The sequence below is a fragment of the Limulus polyphemus genome, unplaced genomic scaffold, assembly GCF_000517525.1.
Source record: "Limulus polyphemus unplaced genomic scaffold, Limulus_polyphemus-2.1.2 Scaffold3, whole genome shotgun sequence".
In the NCBI taxonomy this organism is placed as follows: Eukaryota; Metazoa; Arthropoda; class Merostomata; order Xiphosura; family Limulidae; genus Limulus; species Limulus polyphemus.
The window spans coordinates 2265050-2271705 of record NW_013665613.1 but is presented as its reverse complement, the minus strand read 5'-3'; positions in this window follow the sequence as shown (position 1 = coordinate 2271705).

The window sequence follows — 6656 nt, the reverse complement described above, 5'->3', positions numbered from 1 at the left end:
TACTACTTTTTAGGTGCATCGCGTTGGTTATATTTATAGGTGTGTGGAGAGTTTCTAGAAAATTCAGATTATGTAACAATACAAAGCTACACTAGCGTTTATGTACACACATATATTGTTGATTCTTATATTCGAGACTTTTCTACAATTTTAGACAATAGGCGGGAGTTTCGCAATACATATTTAACAATATAAGTTATGTACTTGTAAACATAAATTTTATTCAAGGAAACATCTATATTAAAATAAATGTATAACAAAGAATTCGTCACAGTACATTACAAATTTTATACATAGAAATAGATAAAAAGTCGTAGATTTTGTATATGTGCTCATTTCAACGTGCTCTCAACAAAATCATTAGTGTTGTAAATTTCTTGTATTTTTTTTTCTGAGGATAATATGAGCCCTGAGGAGAAAAGTCACAACAAGTTTGAGCAAAATATTGGTAACGTGAATAAGTGTGTAGTTTTATCGATTTTTTACTCAATCACTATTTCTTAACCTTGGTGATGTGAATGGTTATACCTCAGCTTCGAGAAGTCATAGGCAACTGATTTAAACATTTCATGAGAACCGTTTTATCGCTCGTTTTAACTGTATGAAATAAAAAGACTTTCAACACTAAAAAAATAAATAAACTTAAAACCCAATTTATCATTCCATTTACCACCAGTCATGGGGTTATAACGATTTCGGGGAATTCGGTTTATTAAAAGAGCAAAAGGCATTTTAAAACGTCGTATATATATAATACACTCCGCCACTTTATTAAACCTAGACGATTGCGCTTGTCCAGGGTTACTAACGAAGGGAAGAATTCCCAGAAATCGGTATATCTCTGCGACTGGTGGTAAATCGAAAGAGTGGGTTTTGCATTTATTTGTTATTATTTTAAGCAGTTTGTCTAACTGAATAATTCACATGAATAAAGTAGTGGCATCAGTACTGCATATTTTTAAATTTCTATAGAAATTTAGGATTACTGTGTGAGTAAAAACATTTCCGAATACCATACCTATAAAAGTTCAGCGGGGATTCGTGTAAAGATCAAAACAAGATACAAAGTGATTGAAGTTTAGTTAGTAGGTATGTTGATAGAAGAAAAGGTGTTTGTGAACAACTTGTGTTATGATTACAATAATTACAATAATTCTGAAGTTTCAAACAATTTCATCCATTATTTTTAGTTTCGAAAGTAATTTATACGATGCATCCGCGTCTCAAAGACATACTTCGTGTCACTGGTATTATTATTTGTCCAAAATTTCTTCTGATGTAGCTATATTAAATTATAAAATAATTGGTAAGCATTCCCGGCCAAAACAAAAGGAAATATAAACGAACAATGTAGCTATTAATACCATTTTTGAAGCAGGAGTCAAAATAAATAGATCAGTGTACGAGAAATGTAATATTATATGGCTTTCTGAATAGTGACATAGCTTTTAACAGGTTAAAGCATTTGTTATTCAAATAGTACGGATGAACGCTTGTAAAAGAGAACAGACAATGTCTGATACCAAAGGTTAAGATCTTCAAAGGAATGTGAATGTTTAATAAGTTGTTGATCGAGGAAGTTTTTGAAGAGTTTTCTGGACACATAGATTAAACATTGCAACATTCCTATCCATAGTAATGAGTTGAGTCAAGTTTAAGCTAAGCATGCTCTGTAAACATTATAAATTTCGGAGTTATTAAACAATATTCATGTCTATATGTATGATTTTTTTTATTTCTATTTCTGTGCACATGCAGTGAAGGCATAAACACAATGCTGAACAGAACAAGTGGATATATCGCTCCTGAGAATAGTAAAAGGACATGAAACAAATAGATAAAAATCAAGTTAGCTTAAAAGTAATAACTGAAACTTTATCTTTCAAGAACCTTAAGACTTAAACTCTAATATAGTTAGGACAGTCACCTTGTGTATTAAAAAATCAAATATCCAATCTAGCACGAAAGTTACTCGTTCTTTTACTAGAAACCTCTATACTTGCCGAAAAACAAGAGTTAACCACACTTACATCAAATGTAAAACGTCACTCGTACAGCTAGAGGGGCTTTATTTTAACTATAATCATTAATATTAATTTATATCTTAAAAACTAACGAGCTATCTAAGAGCCAACTACTTCTTATGATATTGCTGTCTCAAGTTCAAACCTTACGTCAAGAGAAATAGATACATTAACTTCACCTCGAATATCTAAAAATTAATATATTTACTTAATTCAATAGAGACACAAACACACACGAATCGTGTTAATTAATCAGCATTAACAATGCTGTTACTTATATATATTTACCTGATATCTAAGGATCATTTTCTATAAAATATAATAAAACCATCTTTTATTCTATTAATATTTCTTCCTCTAAAACGTATTAACTAGCTACTGTGTCCTTTGATGTGAAAGACTAGCCACACATTACATTATCTTTATAGTTTTGAGTCTTATATAGTTAAGCTTAAATTTAAGAGTATTGTATCTTATTCATTGACGAGAGAAAATCAATTTTTTTTACTGAAATGGAAATTTTGGAGTCTTGTGCTGTTGCAAATTTTTTACTGAACTATAATTATCACGCAAAATGTGTCAAGAAATAAAAAAATGTCGTCTCAGAGTAAAAACGGTCTAATAAACAAACGATATAGAGTTTTTTAATTCAGTAATGGCCTGTTCGGTTGTCTGTATATATATATATACATATAAATGAAATTCTCGACCTTAATTTATTTTCAAGAATTACACATCATTCCGAATAAGAATTTTTGAATTTTAGATGATATTTTGAAATAGCTTAACAACTTATTGTGTGATATCAGTCACGTGAAAACTTAGTTGTGATACTGTGAAAATAGGCACCTGTTTCGGTGCCTTTTTGCATATGTTACCCAATCTGGAAGGGTAATACTTCTACTTTTTGATATATTTGATATTTTTGGTGTTTGATTTAGGTTTTACTGTTGTTCGTGACGTACAGGCTGTTAGAACTCTTGAAATGTTGGAAACAAATTTAAAAGCAACTCATTCCATATTCGTAGTGAGAACTTTGTGAATACGACATCAGACAACTAGTCTGTACACTAAACTTCAACTACGTAAAGAAACAGCCGTTTTCTGCATAACACGGCCATTAAGAATCATCAGTCCATTTTCTATGAATTCAATATGTAGTTAGCCTCCAGTGTCACAACGGTATGTTTGCAAAGTTACAACGATAGAATCCGGGTTTCGATACCCGTGGTGGGCAGAGCACAGATAGCCTATTGTGTAGCTTTGTACTTAAGTACAAACAAACAATATGGATTTTAGGAAAGCAGTGGAAGTGATTATCTTTGTAGCCAGTTGTTTAGAATCAAATTTCATGAGTACGAATTAAACTCGAGAAAATCTGGTTTAGACTCGTAACAGACCGTAAAAACATACAAAGATTGTTTGGATTTTTGTCGAGACCACTAGAATACGTAGCAACACCAAAGGGCAGGTTCAGCAGATGAATTAAAGTTTCATGTCTATACCATTGTTAGTTGGGATCGTGTTTGGGAATCTAAAGGCGAATGAAATTGTTTTGGAGCAGTTCTGATTGTGGTTTTAGAATAGATAAATTTGAATTACGAACTGATGTTGCTTTTGACGGGTAAATTTATTGCTCAAAGAACCATCGGACCAGAAGGTTTTATGAAGTAGGTTAATAGTTGGATTCAAACAAGAAGACGTTAATATATTACCTTGAAATGAAACACACAAGTCTCGTATTAGCTATTAAGAAGTTCTGGTCTGAATATTTTAGATCCTGGGGTTTCTTTGGATGCCATACATGTTTGACCATTGCGAATTTTCAGAAATATTGATTTAAATCAGACTCTAAGTATAATCATATTTAATATGAGAAAAAACCTGTACTAAATTTCCATGGGTTGTAATTAATGTAGTTTTGCAAAGAATCGTTTTAAATAACTGTATTCAGTGAATAAAAGGTGTTTCTAGAAATTTCAATTTCTGGTCTATTGTTTAGTTGAGAAAAGTTTTGACGAATACTAGGTGCTTATTTCATATGGCAATAAAAAGTATACTAGTTCTAATAAAACTATATATAATCTTAATAATGTGCATCCAAGAACAAAAATTGAAAGAAAATATTTAAACGTTTTCTACAGTTTTAACTTAAAAAAAGTTGTTTGTTTGTTGAATTTTGCGCAAAACTACTTCAGGACTATTTGCACTAGCCGTCCCTAATTTTGAAGCGATAGACTAGTATGAAGGTAGCTAGTCAACACTGCCGACCGCCAACTCTTAGGTTACTCTTTTACCAACGAATAATGCGATTACCCGTCAATTTACAAGGGCCCCACGGCTGAAAACACCAGCATGTTTAGTGACGGGATTTAAACCCACGACCTGCAGATTGCGAATCGAGTGCACTAAACATGAGGCCATTTCAGGCTTCACTTGGTTTTTTTTAGAATTTAAGAAACTTATGATAATCATCTGAGAGTAATTGAAAACGGTATATAAATAATTGTTTTCACTGAATAGTTTTAATAAGTTTTTGAAAAAAAAGAAATGAAGTTTTACCTTCTGTTGAATCTTTTATTAAAGTAGATACAAATGTTAAGCTTGTAAAAAATGTGTTTTACAATACTATCAAACTTCATAAGTACTTGCTCTTTTACATAGTATGGTAGCTTAAACCAACGTTTGTATATTTTTGGAAGCAAACACCAAACTTGACACCGAAATATATGTCACCATTTTGATTAATTCTGAATACAGAAACACATTTACAACTCCCCTGACGGCAAGTGACCTAACCACATAGTGTGTCACGATCGAGGCATACACTTCTATAAAAAAACTATAACTTTGCATCTAACTGATTTAAGATTTATATCTTAGAAACATATCATATTATGCTTGTCTTCTTGAATAGTATTGTAGCATATAGCCATCACATATTCAGTGTTTCTTGATCAAGAACGATAAATTTTCAATCATAACAGTTGGTAGATGAACTACGTTTACTTTTATGCATTGAGAAGGAACTGCATGTATGTTTGTCTATTTTTTAGAACAGACACCACATTTATTATAGGCATATTATATAATCTTCTTATAGACACACTTTGAAAAACCTTTGGTGGTCAATGGTTCCACCTGGTAACAACAGATGACACAAACTTGGTGTAGATAACATGCTTTTTTTAAAAACTGAGATTTCATAATACTGCATATTTTCAGTATTGTTCTATTACCTTAATATATATTTTAATTTATGATTTATTTTAAGATATTGCAGTAACCATGAATTTAGATATAAAGCAAGCACAGAAGCATTGCATACCATTCTACACGTCGAGAAGCTTAACAGTGCCCTAGTGTTACCTTATGTTACATGGTGGTAGGAACTGATAAGACCTTTTATAGGTAATCATGGTCAAGCTTATCTGGTTGTACCTTTGATGTAATTACTCACACATTTATTTATGTATTGCAGATAGAACAGTAGTTCTCACTGTCACAGAAATATGAGGTTATTTAGATGGTTGTGTCATTAAGTGTAGTTTTGATATTCTGTTAGAGCGCCATGTAGTAAAAACGCTCTGGAGCACATGAATCTGTACACTATTATTTGCAGTTATTTTGCATTTAAGTATATGTAACTGAACAAGGATACCTGCCATAGGGTGTAAATATCACTTCACATACGCTTATGGCAATATGTCAATCGTATCATTATTTCATGTTAATATAGAAGGAATCTGGGCACATACAAGGTTATCCTGAAACCTCACAGATGTGTTTGAAGATAATAGATGTAATATATGAAATATATATTACAAAACACACGTTGCTATAGCTTATCTGTCCAAAATCAATATGTTACAATAGACTTTTATCAAACGAGATACCTTGAGGATATGGTTTGTTAGTTTATAAGATTATACATTCAAGACATTAGACAAATTTTGAAGTATAATGTCATCAAACAAACTGTCATGATTTGTTATCACTCCAGTATTTGTTCATAATTGATGTGTTATCAAAGAATTAACATATTATTAAAAATCAGGCTTTTGTAGTTTTAGAATTTTCCTTAAAGGGTTAAGAAACACAAAAATAATTATTTGTTTGTTTTTGAATTTAAGCACAAAGCTCCACAATGGGCTATCTGGGTTCAGCCCACTACGGTATCGAAGCCCGATTTCTAGCGTTGTAAGTCCGCAGATATACCGCTGTGCCACTGGGAGGCACACCAAAATAATAGTTATAAAAAGTAAAACTTGAAATGAAAACCAATCTCAATTACATTCGAAGTTATAGTCATTTTGATGAAGGCCATGATACCTCTTGGAATAACCAACAAAGTAGAAAGTTAGGCCCGCTAATAAAAAGCTCTCGAATCTCAGGCTTTGAGATGTATTTCCCTACGAGTTGCAACATACGAGTCATGAAGAAAGATACAACACACACACAAAACAATATTTATTCACAAACACGAACAACAACATAATAAACAATGAACAAGGCACTACACAACAAATTCTACAATACATTATAACACAATAGTAGTTAACAAGTCTATAATGAGGCTAAAGATACCAGTGCCTGAGAGTATGAAAGAGGGAAGAGATAAAAGGTGCGGTG